This window comes from Heliangelus exortis, chromosome 7 (assembly GCF_036169615.1).
Source record: "Heliangelus exortis chromosome 7, bHelExo1.hap1, whole genome shotgun sequence".
NCBI lineage: Eukaryota > Metazoa > Chordata > Aves > Apodiformes > Trochilidae > Heliangelus > Heliangelus exortis.
Genome location: NC_092428.1, coordinates 17737816 through 17756732, shown reverse-complemented (window position 1 = coordinate 17756732; position 18917 = coordinate 17737816). Strand labels below are relative to the sequence as shown.

At 43.1% G+C, this 18917-nt stretch overlaps 1 protein-coding gene across 1 annotated transcript in view; it reads right to left on the bottom strand.

Annotated features, from left to right (window-relative positions):
* The window catches only part of RTKN2 (rhotekin 2), a 136443-nt gene extending 118306 nt beyond the window's left edge, over positions 1 to 18137 (bottom strand). Inside the window, exons 1-2 of the mRNA XM_071749111.1 lie at positions 17978 to 18137; positions 16985 to 17077 (exon numbers count right to left, since the gene is read on the bottom strand). The gene's annotated coding sequence lies outside the window, so the exon portion shown is untranslated. The remainder of the gene's footprint in view (positions 1 to 16984; positions 17078 to 17977) is intronic.
* Between the last annotated feature and the right edge of the window lie 780 nt (positions 18138 to 18917).

Here is an 18917-nt window from a genome sequence, read left to right as displayed (position 1 = left end):
AATGCTCTGGGAAAAAAAATCAATAGGGAAAATTGAAAGATGGCTCTGCCAGGAAGGAAGAATCAGTTTCCCGACTCTGGAAGGAAAATAACTTGTCCAGACGGTAGCTCTGCAAAGAAGAATCTGAAGGTGGATGGGTCACAAGGGAAAGCAGGACTCAGCTGCATCACCATACTGCAGAAATTCAGGCACATCACTGCCACGAATGAAGTGATCTAGAAGACTGCACTGCTCATGAAGTCACCCATCTAGCACACACAGCACTGTTCCCAAGGTCCCATCTTGTCCACACTGCTTTTCAGGCATAATATGGAAAGAACAGGAAAGGACCCAGAGAGCAAGAATATTTTTCTACACATAATGAAAATGTGCATGTATTGCTTTTAAAAAGTAGCCAAATGCCATAGCTAGATGTGTAAATAAAATGCCACTTGCCTTGCACAGACACAGGACACAGCACAAAGGTACCCACAAAAATCACAAAAAGTGAAAGGAGTGATCTGCTGCTGCTAGAGAAGGAATTCTGTTTTAGAATTATTTTTCACTGGCACAAAAATCATTTGAGACCTAATATATCAAGCCACCCTTTCACTTTTGGCATACACACAATAGGAGCTGAGACACACATGGCTGAGACTCAACAACAGCACTACCCCCAAGAGATACCACTCAGCTCTCACAACTGCCTTTTCTCCAGCATACCACGTGCTAGAGTCCCAGGCATTCCCACCACAGACTTGTGCAGCAGTGCAAGGTTACTGGTTTAGTTTTGATCCAAAGGTGTTTACATTTTTCCTGCACAGTCCACTGGTTTCTTATAAACACATCCTGAGCTTGTATTTGCCAAAAGAATAGATTCAGCCTTGTTTTCATTCATGTTTTATTTGTGAAGCATTTAGTTAAGAAAAATTTGCATAATGATTTAGGAAGAGGTAAATGTAAGTAATAAGAAAATACTGAACATGCTAAATGTGCATATTATTGCCTTTTACAGAGCAATTTACCTTGGTAAAATACTGTGTTATCTTGAAAGAAATGAAGCTGAATCACAAACTCTTAGTGTTATCTTCTACACACTTCCACACTTCTGTTCCTAAGCACTTAATTTTCCTACAGTATGAGCTCAGAGAAAGTTGGAATTACTTAGAGTGCTGTCAGCTGGGCTGGAAGTATCACACTGAATGACAGCAGCCAACACATCTGGATCTACTGCTGTGCATCAGGTTTAGTGATCACCTCCCCCTGTGTATTATACTGATGCTTCTCAGCACATCTGCAAACTGTTAAATGCACTACAGACTAGAGCATACAGCATGTAGGAACAATTATTTACATAGTACCACAAGATAGCAAGATAGAGCTACTCATGTCACTTTGTCCCCTTTTCACTAGAGTTATTCAGATTTTTATTTAAAGTCATCTCTAGTGTATCACCAATACAATAACAATTGTTCCATCCATGGTATGCATGGTCTTAGCTTTAAGCTTTTTTTTTTTTTTTTTTTTTTTTTTTTGGTAAGTACAAATGCCCTGTATTTGAAAAATGAAAAATAAGTAACATAATGAAGCTGTGTTAATATTAGGAGTTGTGCATCAGAGGTTCATATTGAATGGGTATCGGCATTATGTTCACTGGTGCTAGGATACCATGGTGATGGGCCCTGAAGAATTACCAAAAATAGATTAAATGCATGTGGCAAGTGATAATAAGCACAAAATGTTTTCCATACAGTAAAAATACTGCAGGGAGGCAGAATAACACACTCTATAAATCAGCTCAACAGATCAACTTTCCAGCAGAATACTCAGATATTCTGAATACGTAGTCAGAGCTGAACTCCTAAACCCAAAATTGCCAAGAAACAAAGTTTGGCAATAGTGTCTGCACCTAAAGATATTCAGACCAAGAAGACTGGCACGGGATCTGCTGTTGCTAGCAAAAATGTATGAAAGGAGATGAAAGGCTTGGATTTGAAGTAAGAAACATTTATCACTAGGTAACACCTACGACAGTAACTGTATCCATGCAAGCTGCTGGAGTCTCATCCTTTTTTTGAACTGAGTCAATCAAAATATAAAAAATGTCATTCTTTGAAGCTGTCCTGAGCCAGGCTGCTTGTTAACTGCTGTACAAAACAGATCACTCAAAAGAGTCTCACTGAAACTGCCCACTGATTCAGCAGTATGCTTGTACACAGACCGACACGTGCAAGCACCAGCAGCCCTCGTGCAGAAATGACAGGAGGTGGCACAACCACACCCCACTTCCTCATCAGCAACCCCTGCGCTGCGCTACCACAAAGCGAGTGACATCAAAGGGACACAAAACATCTGAAAAGGCACCACTGCATGCTCACAAGTGTCAGCACCACTTTCCCCAAACCATTCTTTATGGAGATACATGCACAGCAGAAACAGTTGTTTAGGAAAACAACAGCTACCTAAAAGCCACATTGAAAATTCATTAACTGGGATGAATTCTTTAACTACCGCTATGCAGGCAACTCTCCGTATGCAGACATGTATATAAATATTTGGGTTGCTACTCTAGATGTTAAGCCACCATCAACCTAAAGTGACAAGAGTTTCTAAAGCAAAATTTCTCACTATTCACAGCTTGCAAGAGCTCCCACTGAAGGGTGGGTCACAAGCAAGAGGTACCAGAAAGCCATTGGGATGGGATACCCCATCACATAGCAGCACACCAGATGCATTCAGATGAAAGTGTGTGGAGCTGCCTGACAAACACTGGAGGAATGGATGCCAAATACAGCTATCTGGGGAGAACACATGTGAGATTTCCACAGCTCTGGAACACTGGTGGTATTGGTGTCAATACAAACCACTCTGTTCTAATCAGCCAGAGCAGCTCCTCTAAGAGAGGCAACAGAGGTCAGTAAGTTTTTTTTTAATGTGCACAAGCAACAGAGAGATCTAATTGAAAAGACTGTTACTAGGTGATACGCCAAGTCCTGACAGACCATACTGGATGCTAATTTGATATATTGGCAAACTCTGCATCAGAAATCCACCTTTCACCATCTCTACCCTCTGCTTCCTTGGGGGGCTCTGCTTGCCTTGGGGGGCAACGTGTGTGTTGACTGAAAGCTTCCACAAATACTGAAGTATATCAACATATCAGCAAAAAAGACAGGGCTGCATCCAGGTCAGGGCCTCTAGCTGTATCACTTGATGTTCAGGACCTCTGTTCTTCCCTTGCCCCTGCTGACCCAGCACTGCCACACAGTTCAGCCAGGGATGCTGGAGCAGAGCACATTACCACAATATTTTTCTCTGGTGCAACAGAAGTATTTGATATCACAGATGAGGTAGTACCCACTTATAAGTCTTCTCTTGGGCCTGCAAGTTACCTTCATGTGCTGCTGTACTAGTGGTTTGTTCACAGTATCAGTGTCTTTGTAGTACAGCAAGTACAGTGAAAGTACAAGTGCCCAGCACATGGGGCTACACCTGGCAGCTGCAACTTCAGATCACCAAATGCACTGGTGAATAATGGACAGATGATCAGTGCAGTGCTACAGAAATGCACCAACATTGCTTTATGATAAGCTCTGACGGGGATGTTTGACTTGGGCTTCCAAATTCCCCCGCACTTGGGCCTTAATATGCTCAAGATAAGTGTTTCACAAAGTAAAAGTCTGTTACTTTTCGTATCACAAAACACTGCTGAGGTGATAGGACTTGGTTTCACTTTCTTATAATCTTCAGAAGCATAAAAGATTACACATGCAAATTTTGGTATTCGACATTAAAGTTAAATTTGGAGACATTAACAGAAGAAAAGATTTTCTGAAATCAGCGTGAAAAATACTCCCGACCACATGCTACCTAAATTAGCAAATCCAGAATTTTGGGGTAGGTAGAAGAGTGGTTTGCAGTAAGGAATTTAGATCACTCGTTATTGTTCAGCCAGGCCTGATCTGCTCACTTGCAGTATGTGACGTCTCCTGAGAGCTCTCTAGGACTCTCCTTCCACTGGTTCATCTTTACAGGAATTTGAGGTTTCAGGGTGTTGTTTCCTTACTAGAGGAAAGCTCTCTGCTCACAGGATTTGATTCTGAGTTGCTGGGGGCAAGGAGCCATCCAGCAAAGGGGTTTCGACAGAAATCCCACTACCCAGCAGTGGCCTCTCTTTGTTGTCCGAAGCGATTTAACCGAGATTTAAAATTTCAGCCGGTTTCTATCCCTTTCCGCACACCCGAAGCCTCAACGTGAGGGCTCGGGGCCGAGAGAGGGCGCTGGAGCCTCGGGCAGCGGCGGAGCCGGGATGCCCCGGGTGGCTCCGGCCCGGGACCCTCGCTGCCTTACCTGCTTGTTTGTCTGTCTGTCTGCCTGTCTGCCTGCCTGTCTGCCTGCCTGCCTGCCTGTCTGCCTGCCTACGTACCTAACCGCCTGCCTGCCCGCCTACCTACCTACCTACCTGCCTGCTGCCACCTGCGGAGGACCAAAGAGCGGCCACACACTCGGAAGCATCTCGCATGCCCCTGCACTGAAAGATTCCCGGGGCCAGGTGTGTTCACAGCTCCTCCTGGGTTTCAGACGGGGAAGAGGATCCTCGGGGAAATAGCCAGAGATGGGAAAGTGGAAGCTGGAGAAGTAGCTCTGATGTTTTGGGGTTTTTTTGTTCTGTTTTGTTTTTTTTTTAAAAAAAAAATGTGTACACAGAAGTCTTTCAGAGCTTTGAAGGGCTAAATTCTCATAGGAAATTGCACATATTGTTAAAAAAAAAAAAAAAAATTGGGTAAACATCCAAGATGTATAGGAAAAGACAACAAAAAAGCCATTTTCAAAGCACAGTTGTTCACCATTTGTTTACATCTAGTCTTGAGACACTGAAAACAGCTTCCAAAAGAATTTTCTTCTTCTGCCTAATGTGCTCTCTTGCAACTAGAAAGCTGTCAGCCAGCTCTGCCTGCCCAAAGCCTCTCCCTTCAGTCAAGGGGATTCAGAGAAGGCAGCTCCTCTGGCAGGACACACACACCTCCTGCCACAGTGGGTTAGGGACTGTGGGTCCTAGATGGCACTGTTGGTGACATGGACATCCATATGGAGATAAGGAAGACACCACAGAAGTAGAGATTTCCAAGCCACACTGCAGAGTTCATCTTTTCTATTGAGTTAGTCTCCTCAGTTTCACATGAAGAACATTCAGTAGTTTTTACTTCATATAATATATGTATAGCTAATGAACTGATTTTATGAAGTCTTGCAAGCTAAAAAGAAGTCTGTTCTCCATACACTAACCTTACTACTTACTATTGCACAGGAAAAGCATTGTCTGTTCTGCTCTGTTGCCTAATTTGCAATCAGGAGTTCTCCTGACAAAGGTCTCCAACATAGGTCCTGACAACAGAGGCAGGACTATATCTCACGTTAGCAAATATTTCATTGCTGAATCAAGAACTGATGGATTTCAGTAGCCTGCAATAGTTCTTTTGAAATTTTCCCAACAAATATCTTTAGATCACAACCTAAACAAAATGTTATGATGGCTTCCAAGTAATTTTTGGCTGAAATATATTGCTGATGTGGTATTCAAAGCAGGATCAGATTTATTACTCAGTTTCAAAATAATCAAGATTAATTAAGGCTTTTACCACAAAACTGATACTCTAGGATCAAAAACCATTGAAAGGTGTTGAATATCCCCTGAGACAAGACTGGGTGCCTGCTCTCTCAGTCTTCTTCTGTCCCTCTATCCCAAGACATATTCCCAGGCTGATTCCAGATTAAGGATAGAGCTAGAGTTTTGTTGAGGAGAACCAAGACTTACCAAATTTTGCATGTCCCACAGGATACATGAAGGACTGGTGGCAGTAGACTTTCCCTCAAATTTTTCAACTAAAACACTTTTCTACTTCATTGCCTATGTTAGCATGAGGGTTCCCAGAAACAGAGGCTGCAAGAGTCATGATCAGATTCAATCATCGTATGCTTCATTTTAGCCTCAGCTCCCCTCCTTATCTACCTGGATAAGACTCATAATGGGTTACAAACAAGAAGCACAACTGGAATTATTCCTGAACTTCACACACCCCAAAGAGGTAACCTCAGGGAAACAACAGCCAACTCTATGTACCAGTGCCTTCTACTGAGTACAGATACTTCTCCCAGCCCACAGACCTGCCGTGGTTTGACAGGAGTTGAAAGGATCACAGAAAGCTGAGGATGGCCTTTGGTAAACTAAAGTATTTTGCTCTTAGCTTTGCCCTGAACTGGACTCTTATCTGTTCTCAGTTTCCCAGATTCACTCCTCCTGAACAGATACAGCAGAGCCATGATTATTACTCCAAGAGTTCAGAAGCAACCTAAAATTTCCAGTGAAGATGGGCTCCTAATCCACAGAGTATACAATTAAGTTCAGCCACATAGAAAGCACAGAACCAAAATTATGAAATACTTCTGCCATTCTAGAAGATTGGCTTATGGTCATCACTTGAAAATTCGTAAGTCTGTGGTCTAAAGCAAGTTCCCAGGGTGCTCTTCAGAGGTGTACGACTTGGGGTCTCCAGAGGAGAAGCTGTGGAGCCAGGACAACTGCATTGTCTTAGGAAATCTGTGAGAGTTAAACTGACATTGATATGTGGAGACTTTTGGCTCTGCCCTTTAGCTCTGTTGTCCAGACTGAAAGGCTAAATAGGTTCAGAAGCCATAGTCAGGACCATGAGTAGGTTTTTACATTTTCTGTAGGGATGGTGGAGGGCTGACCTTCTGGAACAGACTCCTGGTTCCTCACTGGCCTAACCCTGAGCCAGTGCTTCATGCTGGCTCAGCCATCTCTATATGCTGGAGGGTTTCACTCCAGGCTCTTGGGAAGATCTCAAAGCCTGGTGACAATTGACAGGAATAAACATCAGTTGCTGCTCTTAGCCTTGGGGCAAGGGGCACAATTAGGACCACTTCCACACAAGTGGGACTTGCCATTGTCTTACTTTATCACTCATTATCTCATCTGTGGAGGTCTCAAAAATTAAGAAGTAGGTTCACCATCAGGTTGTACCCAATCTTGCAGCCAACTGTTACTCCAACCTTACCCACAGACCATACCCAGCTCAGACTACATAAAAATCAGTCAATCACTGCTATTAGCAGAGTTTATTATGGCACTGAAGGCTCAGCAAGATAGCTGCAGTGGAGAGGAGGATGTAAAGAGGTTTGATCTGGAGAACAGAAAAGCCCCAGTGAAGGGAAAAAGCCAGAGAGGAAATGAGCTCAGTACTTCCCAGCATTATCAACAGGCCTAGACACCATCAGTAGGAGCAAGAAGGAAAGTAAGATTTGGTAAGACATGTATGAAAGGGAAACTTGGTGGATAAGGGGACTGAAAGGAACAGAAAAAGCAAGAGCAGGTTGATTTGGTGGTTTGGTTTTAAAAAAAAAAAGAAAAGAAAAAAAAGAAAAAAGAAAAAAAGGAAAAAAGAAAAAACGAAGAAGAAAGAAAAAGAAAAAAGAAAAAAGGAAAGAAAAGAGAAAAGAAAAAAGAAAAGAAAAAAGAAAAAGAAAGAGAAAAAGAAAAAAGAAAACAAAAAACCCCCAAAACAAACAAATAAACAAAACAAAACAAAACAAAAAAACAAACAAAAAACAAACAAAAAAAAAAAAAGAAAAAAAAAAAAAGAAAAAAAAGAAAAAGAAAAAGAAAATGGGGAGCAAGAGGAAGGGCAGGAACCAGGACTATATCTGTCACTTGCCTCTCCCCACCCACTCAGATGCTTCAAAAGAGATACGGAAAGAGAAAGGAAAAAAAAAAAAACGGCTGTCAGATATTACTGTTCCAGTCACTGAGTCATGGCAGGAAACTACTGATACTGTAACTACTGCTGTAAGGTCAGAGACTATTTGATTTTTACCAAGGCTCAGTGCAAAAGGAACAAATATTCAGTGGTTAGGATTTCTTTCTCTTGAGATTCTTGGTGTCACTGTAGAACCATTTCAGCAAGTATGTTAAAAAGAAAAAAAAGCTGCCTTTATTTTAACATTTCACATGAGTGCAGACGGTTCTTCTCCTCCTGCATCTTTGTTTTTATTGCAACAGAAGCTTATTAAGAGAAGGATGTAAAGAAAGAGAAGAAAAAAACTCCAGTCTTTGGGTGCTACTGGATATTTGGCCTACTCCAACTCTCCTAATTGCTGTGCCACAGAAAAATCATTTTATTATGATCATCTTATCGTTCCATCAAATTAGTCACTGATAGTTGTCACCATCTATGTGGCCTTTTCTGACACACTCACCAGTCTCATCTGTGCAGCAAAAGTGCAATTGATGGAATTACTTCCATCAGGATGGCATAGTTCATTTCCACAGGAACATAGTAAACACAAAAAGTGGGAATGTGGTGTTGTGGGGAGGGTGCAGCAGCCTGTAGGATAGCACCCTTACACTCCCTGCACTGCCTGCACCTTTTTGCTCTCCACCAAGAAGTGAGAGCCCCACAGGATTCCCAGCTGCTAATCTAGAGGCTGGCCATCCGACAAATTACATTTTTCAACTGAGAAGCCCTTTGGAAATATAAGATGCCACCTAGCCCTAAAATGCTTTAGAAAGGAAGCAGCAGGCTCTGGGCTTAGAGGTAACAGGAGAAGGGGCAATACAGCATGAGAAATGGATTACTGTGAAACTGCTTGCTCTGTCCAGTTATTTGCTAATTAAAGTTTTAATGACCCATGTCAGTTTTGCTCCTGTTGCCTGGGCATACCCTCTGTGGCTTTGCAGCCATCCATGACAGCAGACACTGCTAGGAGGCTCTTGTCCCACTTCAGGGGTTAAGGCACTATGCAACCAACTAAGCAACTTTCCAGCTTGGTCATCCTAAGATAATTGTTTCCATAATTCCTGAGGGTCTGCATCCAGCTCATCTGAGTCACAAAACCAAGCCGGAACCAGCCTCAGTCCAGTACAGTTCAGCAGCAGGACACGTTCTCAAAAATAGCCCAGTGCTAGTAAAGCCTGCCAAATCAGGGAAGTTGGGCAGTCATAGTAGGGAAAGACACTGGTGACCCTGGCAACCTGTCCCCTTCTTCCTCCACCAAGAAAACAAAGCAAAGCAGAACTTGCCACATCAGGCTGGAGGCGTTTAATCTAGTAATGCACAGAATAAGGGGATGTAGCAAAGTTGTAGGGAAACATCCTGCACAATCCTATAATAAACTGGGAAGTCATGCCTGGAAGCAATACACCTGCAGGCACCTGCTATTGACAGAAGCACTGAAGAGACTCAAGTGTGGAATCCCTCCATCTTTTCCTGACAGTAGCTTTAAGGACTGCTTAATAGCTTTGCTGTTTTAACAAATAAAATAATTTGTGACATTACAGAGACTAGCCAGATAATATATGTGGTGCATCACCAGCACGGCTGAACTTCACAACATTCCCATCAGAGCATCAGAGATCACTGGCTAAAAAAAAACAAAAACAAAAAACCAAAACAAAAAAAACATTCCCTTCTCATCTGGGCTTACAGGTACTGATAAATTTGATGACATGACAATTTCCAGCAGGGGAACAGTATTTGTCTCAGTTTCCACACCAAAAACAGCCATAGAAAAGGGCAAATAATATGACTCAGTATCACAGGGTGGAGGCTAATTAGCAGCAGATCAGAAGCAGACAGTGGTCTCTGGAAGAAGGTGTTTTCATGAGCAGAGCTCAATCTCACTCATCACCTGTCTTGATCAGCTGCAGAGGTTTCCATGAAACAAATGCTAAGGCTCCCATCATTGTCAAACAGTGAAAAAACTGGTGGTTTTTTTGGTTTGTTTTAACAGAAGCACCCGTGTTTGGAACTTTTGCTATTCTTTCCTTCCATTTTATCCTGGCAGGGAGGAAGCCCCCCATAGTAACCAAAATCCCACTGCACTGCAGGAGTGCTTATCAGTCAGTGACTCCATCATGCTCCCTTAGTTCAGTGAAGACAGATAAAAATATTACAAATATGAAGACAGAGCCATTCTTTCACTCAATGCAAATGAGCAATAGGGTCATTTCAGCAATTGCGTCCTAAAGGACATGCCAGGGCCCCCAGTGATTTCAGGTGACCAGTGAACTGAGAGTGCCTCACTTCTCGCAGGATCAAAAACACTACAAAAACATTTTATCTAACTAGTTATCACATTACCCCATCAGCAAGGTGAATTGTATTCCTGCTGTAACTGACTTGTCATTGCGCTGTTTATCAAAAAAGAATACAGATTAAACTGAAAGATAATTCTTGTCTTATAAATGGCTTAGATTATTTCCCTCAGAATGCATTGGGAAAAGCTGGCAAAACTAAGATTTTAATCTGAGTCTTCTAGTGCTCCTGCCTGTTCTTAATGAGACTCACTGAATTGCCTCCTTGTAAATTTTTTTTCTTCTGAAAAATCTGTTGCTTACTTAAGGAAGTTTAAATGCTCAAAAGCCCAAGAATTGATTTGTTTATTTTTAACTAAAATAGCAAGTGCATTTTTCAGGAGCTGATGTATGCACATCCTTATTGAAAAAGGCTTTAGCAATTAGCATTTATCTTTAGTTTTGCAGGGTTGATGGAAGGCACTGATTTCATGAAATTTAAAGCCTCCATTCCTCAGGATAAAACCAAAGGTGGGGAGAGGAACAGGGCACTTCCTGCCATACGCTGCCCTTAGCTCAGCTGGGACCACAGGAGGGTCAGTCAGGATGCTCTATGAACCAAGAGAAACTGAGATGTCCAGTGAGAACTGACCTCCCCACCAGCACAGGAGGAACCATGCAGCTCCTCAGGGGCTGGAAGGGACTCTCTCTTGAGAGTACAGACACTGCCTCAACATGATTGCTTTAAAAAAAATAAAATCAACCTAAGCAAATGTATGCCCTGTAAAATATTTTTAAGGGTTTTTACCATCATCTTATTTGGTGACCAGGAGTTTGACAAGCAAAGGTGCCACCCACTCACCCCAGCTGAGGTCTGAACCATGATGTCAACATGACAGTGACAAGGCCCTCTGGCTCTCTCTTGCCTTGCTGGCCCTGTCATTATAGCATTTCCTTAAGGCAGCAGGAACTCCAGAATCCCACAAATCCTCCTCTCCTAGGCAACAAGCTGGCTGACTCTCAATTTCCTACATTTCTTTGTTATTTCATTTTAAACTGCGTAACTGGTAACTCCATCCACAAGGTTTTTTACTTTTGCAGCTAATGACTTTTTGACACAGCCAAGGATTTGGGAACTTAAATTTCCCTGTAAGCACTGGTTGGGTGGATTGTGGCCAAAATCTGCAAGGCAAAGGCATAGAAAGCACTCACTGACACACCATAGCCTGGGTGAAACCCTTGAATACTCAGACAAGCTGAGATGTGCAGCAATCTGGTGGGATGGAAACAGTGATGAGCAGGGAGAGATCCCTTAATTTGCCTTGAAAATACCATCCACGGTCAGCTAAACTTATTTCCTGGGCAGCCAGAACATTCATGGGGGCAGGACCTCAGTTTTATACTCCTGGAAGGACATGTCAGCAACAGCACCCATGAGCAGAGGCACAAACAAGAGGCAGTGGTCCCACACAGAGGACATGCTCCCCTGAGGCAGCCCCTGTACCTCTCCTCAGAAGGTATGGCTGGTGAGAAGCATCCAAGAGCTGCTCACACTACATTGTTAGTCCTTCAGACAGGCCTGCCAGAATTTCACACCATGTCCAATGCTGTGCAATGACCACACAAATGTTGCTCCCATTGGTGCCCTCAGATTTTTCTCTGGGGCATGAAATCTGCTAGCTAACTACCAAAAAATTCTCTCAGACAGATATTCTCACAATCTCAAAGGTAATGCTGCTCTTGTAACTGCTGCAGAAATTACTATAGAGCAAACCAGTACAGTACTGAGAAAGCACCACAATAAATGAGACACTTTCTCTCCCTGCAGTTCATCAGAAGCAAGGAGACATATGAGACCAAACAGCTTTCTTGGGTCTCACAGCAACCTCCCCTAGCCCACCACTGCTTGTGAAACCAGAGCCCACACACCTCTGCACTGCACCCTGATCCTCTGCACAATACCTGTCAGCCTCAAACCAATAGATATTGTTGATTTGTAGATAAATTTCAATTATGTATAAAAAGCCAAAATCATTACACCTTAAAGCATGGCACATTTAACTTAAAGTTTCCAGGCTTTTCCCTACCTTCTGCTGGCAAGAGCACTGTATTTTCTCATACATGTGAGGAAATCAGAGGGAAAAGGTATTATACACATCTTTTTCTCTAGGCTGGCCAAACCTCCAAGATTGCAGCAAGTGATGCAGTAGCTAGGAAGTAGCTAAGAGACTGAGCCTGTGCTGGCTCAGTGGGAGGTACAGGGATTTCCTTGCAAGGTGTCAGCAGATGGCTGAAGGTATCTCCCTAATGACACCTGTGGGAAACAGCTGGCAGAATCCTAGAATGAGGAGTAGTTGCCTAAACAATATGTCCAATGCAATTTACCCATTTCTGGACATCTGCAATGTCTGCATGGGGCTGAGGCTGGGGCACAGGACATTTGGGAGGCCACTTCTCTTCAGCAATAGCTTGAGTTCTGCATGCATGGGCACCTCAAGTGGCACTGCTCCTCTGCACTTACACACCTGAAGCATTTCTCTAGAAATCAGGCTAGAAGCAACTGGAAAAGCTGACAGCCACATGAAAACAAGTTATACCATTCCTGTCTTGCACTGTTACAATTAGAGTTTAGGGTCTGATGTGTGAATATCATGATCTAATAATGATTACCAGGAAAATACCAACCTAAAGGGCAGTGACACACCCTCCCTGCTCTGTTTACAAATGTCATGGTCATATGAGATACTAGTCAAACACACCAGCAGACTAAAAATAAACCACAATAGGATATGTTGATAAATACTTATTTCAAAACAGCATAGCCTTTTACATGACTAATGTTAATGTGATTTCAGACTGAGAAGAAAATAACCCATGTTGGTTGCATGCTAACTGTATTCAGAGGGGTGAAACAGGTAACTACCATCAGCCTTTGCATTTTGTTCTATTAGGAAGTGTCTCTAGGTATCTCAAACAGTCAGTGCCATTATTCTTTTTAATATCCCAGTGAGCACTAGCACAGGACACAACCATAAGACCTACAGGTATCATCTTGGAAGAGGAGCAACCCTTTGCAAGGAACAGGGTTCATCCTTTCAGGACTGTGCGGGCTGGTTTCATGCACCAGCCAACAGAGTCTGTATCACAAAGAGGTTAGAAAACCTTTAAGAGGATTTTATAGCCAGTTAGAACACCACCAAACCATTTTCACAATAACATCTGCCAGTTAACCGTTGCTAATTAGTCAATCCCTCCTTCAGTGAGGGAGGAAGATATGACAGCAAAGATGGAATTATTTTTTAAAAATGGCCCAAAAAGCCCCAATAAGGATTGCAGCACTTTGTGGCCTACAGCATGTTTGTCACAGGGTAGGGAGAGGCAATCTGCATATCACAGCATGTTGCAATCACTGCGGAAACATCTCTCTCCTTGCTTCCTCTCCACCCTTGTTCAGAAAGTTAAGGTAAGATGGAAAAGCAGCTGGAGTTTTCAGGACATCCCACCCAGGGACCCAGGACAGCAGTGACAGTGCTCCTTCAGTATGCTCTGTAGCCTCAGTTGCTCTCTTTGGCTTTTTTACTGTCATCTCTGTAAGCATCACTTCTCTAACTGTTGTTAGCAGCATAAAGAAAGTTAATGGAAGACATTGAACTGGATGGTGTTGTAATAGGAGCTGCACAACAGAGCATGGAGCCCAGGATCTATGAAGCAAATGGTTATGTGTTGGGAGAGAGCGAGGCAGCGAGAGAGAACTGGAAGAAGTGACTTGGGAAGAGGGATTCACAGCTCTATGAAAGTCCATGGGATGATTATTCTAACCCTTAAATAAAGTATGTTTTCTACTCCGTGCACCACAACCTCCAAGTGGAAAAGCAGGGCTCTTCTAGGAATGAGTCTAGCAGGCTGAAATGTCCTCAGGGAGAAGTGCTGGAGCTCTGGGAGTTCTGAAGTCTGCATTTGACTCTTTGACCTCACAGAAATGTCTGGACTGATAAAGGCTCTTTATCTAAGTGTACGAACAGCTTCATTGGAATTGCTTGCCCACTGTTCTCCCAAGAATATGGGCAGGGAAAGAGATTGTTTGGTTGGGTATTTCTGCAGTTTCTCAGTGAGGACTGAAGTGTGTGATTTGAGAACCTTGGACAGAGTTTTCCAAAAAGCAAGAGTGGTGAGTTTCAAATGAAATTCCCACCTTCTCTGGGATGATGCACTAGCAATGGCACAGTGCAAGGGGCTGCTCTGCTGGTTCCCTGGAGACAGGAAAGCCTGGGTGTGAATGGCAGGGACTCTGTCTCCACCCTCGTGCCTCCTTCCAAACAGAGAAGGCTCTGCAGCACTGAGGGGGACTGCTCCTTGTAGTAATAACCCACACACTATGGTAGCCTCATCCATCTGGAGATCCACAGAGCATTACTCGGGCTACTTGCCCTCTGCAGCATCTGCCCATTCCTCACACTACAAGGGTGTCCTAGAAACACTAAGCATACTGGTCCAAGAGAGAATTTTTGTTCCACCTCAGACCATAATGACACTAGCACTGTGTCCCCTCTCCTAAATGCACTGAGCTCAGCAGTCCTCCAAAAACACTTGGAATTTGAAGGGCCAACAATGAAATAGGGTACCAATGCTAAAAACACAAATTATAGCTGTCAAATATGAGAGTTACAGAAAGTGAAACATCTCAACACACCTACTTATTCTACTGTTCTGTCACACATCTAAGTTGCTCTAATCTGCAAATTTTCTCTACAATTGGCCACTTTCATAAAATAAATATTGTTTCTGGTGAAAAGTAATATATATTATATATATATATGAAAAATACATATAATATATAATATATATATGTATTACTTTTCATGCCCAACACTGTGCATCATTCACACAGAATGGGAAAGCAGTCAGTAGAGTTGGAAAGGGTCCTCTTATGTATGCTGAAGAACCCATGATCAGATAAAAGTTACATTCACTTCCTAAATATTAAGAAATAAACATAAAAAGGAGAATTCCCACCAGTATGTCAGAAAGCTTAAACTAATGGGGGAGGGAATGGGCAGCCATGGATATTCTCGTATATATTTCTTGAGAGCTCTTCCAAGAGGATGTAATGTCAAACATTACCCCCATGCCAGGACTTTGCCAGATCCACAAATAAATTTCTTATTCTTTGACAAAGCTATTCACTTTGGAGAGACTGTCTGGTGGGCAGCCTGCTAATATTTTATTATTATGGAGTACTCTTCTTACACAGAAAATGTGAAAAAAAACACAGCTGTACAGTAAGGTAGACTGAACCAAAACCAGCAGCAGAAAACCTTTCAGAAAAAGACATTCTTTCCACACACTTTTTATTCTCTTAGTAATTATACAAGTTCAGAAATTATCATACCACTGTGAAGCATTACCTCAAGAAATACACATACTTTGGCACTTGTGTTTTTTCTGTATAGAGGATTGCTGAAAGCTCATGCACTTCCTGAAATGTGCCAGCAAACCCACAGTATAAATCTCTGCTGCAGTTGTGTTCCATTTCTCTGTATGGGAAGCTAAACCCGAGATTTAGCACCCTACAGAGCTGAGTATATGATAATCACCAAGTGGAAACTTGCCATGTTTGGGAATCCAAGAAATATCCCTTCCTTCCTAAGACATCCTTTGCTTGATACTGGCCAGACATGGAATCTCAGAGAAATGTATGTGGTCTGACTTGTCAACCAGTCAATAACCACACAAAAAAGTCAACTCCTTTTTTGCCTCATTTGTTTCCCACAAGCTTCTTTTATAACCTTTCCCTTCCACACACCAAATATTGAAAACCACAGCCTTCCTATGCTGTTGGACTTTTTGGGGTTTGTAATGTCCTCTAGTGTGAAAATGTTTCATAATATTCTAAAATAAATCAACAGCTTTGGCCAGTCCCCTTCAGTACGTATGTTTGCTTTCCTTGTGTCACTGACATTAATTTAAATAGAAGATTCAATAAAATGGGAAAAATTATTTCCTAGTAAGACATTAAAAAGCTGATAGAAACAGAGTTACCATAGCATGTTGATTTTTAGTTACATTCTGTATGTGTTCATTTCAGACATGCTGGGAACAGAGGAATTACTCAATATTTCAACTTAGGTAAATATATTCCAGCAAATACATTCCTAAGAAAGTGCCACAAATGTATACCTCAGAATCAAAGCCATCAGTTAAAAGGGAGGCAGTAGATACTAATCCATCTATTTCAAAATAGCTATTATAACCCTAGCTATTTCAAAATGTGACTTCAACTATGTGATCCTTAGTATGAGCTTATAAACATTCAGTATAGTCTTCCTGAATCTGTAGAAAGCCTAACCAAACACTTCAAAGAAGCAGATAAATACATATTTCATACTAAAAAAAAAAGGCTCACTTTGAAAACCAGCTATAATAATTTGAACATTAACACTGACAACTATATTCACATTCTGGAACTGATTTGTGCTCACAGTTTCCAGATTCAGCATAAAGGCCGGAGGAGGATCACCATTGCTTTGGAACAGCAAAGTGCAGGAATTAATAATCCAAGCCCTTGGGCTTCAGGACTTAGACTTCAAGTCCCACCAGCCCAAGAGCACCAAGAGAAAAGGAAAAGAAAGGGAAGACACACTGGAAACTTCTTTCAAATCTAGAATCTAACAACTGCAACCCAACTCAATTTTCCAGAATGGCAGATCCACCTAACCACATCCACCACACCTGCTCATCCAGCTCCGAAACACAAAGTCAGTTCTGTTCAATGAACCTGCACAACACTTAGCCTCTGGAAAAGACTGTATGTGGGTATAGCATAAAACTGAATTCACTGTCAAGTATACAGACATAGGAGCAAGATGCTTCCAAGTTCTGTGCTTTCCATGGCAAAATATTAACTTCTGTGCTTACCTGTAGCTGCCATACAGACTGGAACTCATTGCAGATTCGTAATTGTCCTCACATTTCCATTACAGAGGTTGACAGGTAGGAATGCTGTTCTTTCTGGGAGAAGACGAAAGACAGAGACAATTTGTAGCAATTTATTGAACATACATTTCAGTTATTTAACTGAAAATCAGAGGAAAGGAGAAGGAAATGGGAAAACAAAGCCACTTTCAAACCAAACCACTTTCTCCAAGCCCATCTGTCCACACTTATGCATACGTAAGGAAGCCATGCTGGCAGTAAGTGGTGGACAAATAAATATACAGTCCACATCTACATGGGTAAATTCTCAAGGAACTGGGCTGCTTGTCTCAAATGTTTTGTTGCCCTGATAAAACAGCTGACACTCAAGACTACAATGACATGGAAAACATATGACCTAGTTTGAGTATAGCCTTGGTAATAGACCTTTATCAGCAGCACAGCAAGCCATAATAAAAGATCCATATTTAAGGGAGAAAACAAGTATAAAGGGAGAAAACAGACCTGCTGGTCTGTTTAGCAGTTTCTTTATGATGGCACTAAGTTTAAGCCTAGGATTTTCATGTGCTAAAAACAAGTCTTGTTCACTGAGGCTGCTGCAGAGCACTGAGGAGCCAGTGACACCAGAGGTTTGCAAGGCCCAGCACCACACCCCAAGCCCGGAGCTCACTGCTGGGTTGTTTCTCCAAAGGCAGAATCCCTCCCTTTTATGCTCATGTGCAACTCTGGGAGCTCTTTTCCACCCCTCTGCAAGTGAACTTGCATTCAGAAACACAGCTTATGCTATTTTAGCTCCCACTATCTCCTCAGCAAGGTCCCTGTGGGTAGGAAATGTTGGTGAGGCACTCAGACTCTGCCTCATGTCAGCAGCCTGCCTAAGGGGGAGAGAAGGGGCAAGCATCTCCTCAGCACCCCCCCCCCAGGGCAGGCAGGAGAGAAGGACAGCGAAAAGCTCATTAAGAGAATCAAACCTACATTTCCAGAAAGAAGGGTAGGGAAGAGTCACAGATCCACGTACACTGCGGGGCCTCCACCTGTGCCACACCTACCCACTACTCTGAGCTCTGCCAGCGACCCCGAGGCAGCTGCTATCCCACCGCCATTTCCTGAGGCCCCCCCCCAGCCGCCATTTTTTACCACCAGCTCCGCCTACGGGGCAGACACAGCCGCACACATCCCATGGCTGCGGGGCAGAAGGCTCAGAGCGTGCCCAGCATGAGCCTGCCGTTCCCCACCCCACTGTGATCCGGCAGTCACGAAGCTGCGGAATTCCGCCCCCTCCCCAGATTCCTTCTGGGAGTGTTCAAAGCCAGGTTGGATGGGCCTTTGAGCAACCTGGTCTGGTGAGAGGTATTCCAGCCCACGCTGGGGTGTTGGAGCTAGATGATTTTTGAGATCCTTTCCAGCTCAAACCGTTCTGACACTATGAAAATAGAAATTAACTGCTCTGCAAGTGCCTCAGGGAATAAAACAGTCCGTGTATTAACTGGAAAAGGGGCATTGCCCAAATACACAGGGGACACTGCTAGGAACATCTCAGCTCCAACTGAACACTGGCAGGGGAAAAAAAAATTAAAAAAATATATATATATAAAATGGAATTTGCAAAAGTGTGAAGGTTTGGTCCCAAGCCGGTCTCTGGCAAGTGGACCCCTCCTGGCTGTAGGAGCAGTGGGGAGACCTCATCACAGCAGCTCCATCTGTGATCAAATGGCTGCACTCAGGCTGTGGTGGTGCTGCAGAAACAGAGGCCAGAAAAGGGAACTGATAGCCACTGAGGGGCTCTGCAAAGCTGCCTTCCCCACAGGCTGGCAGCCTGCAGCCACTGGCTCAGCCTGGCTGAACTGCTCCCTGCGGCTGAAACACCCAGAAAGGGTGACAAGGACCTGACAAGGGCAGGGGCTGTGTAGGCACA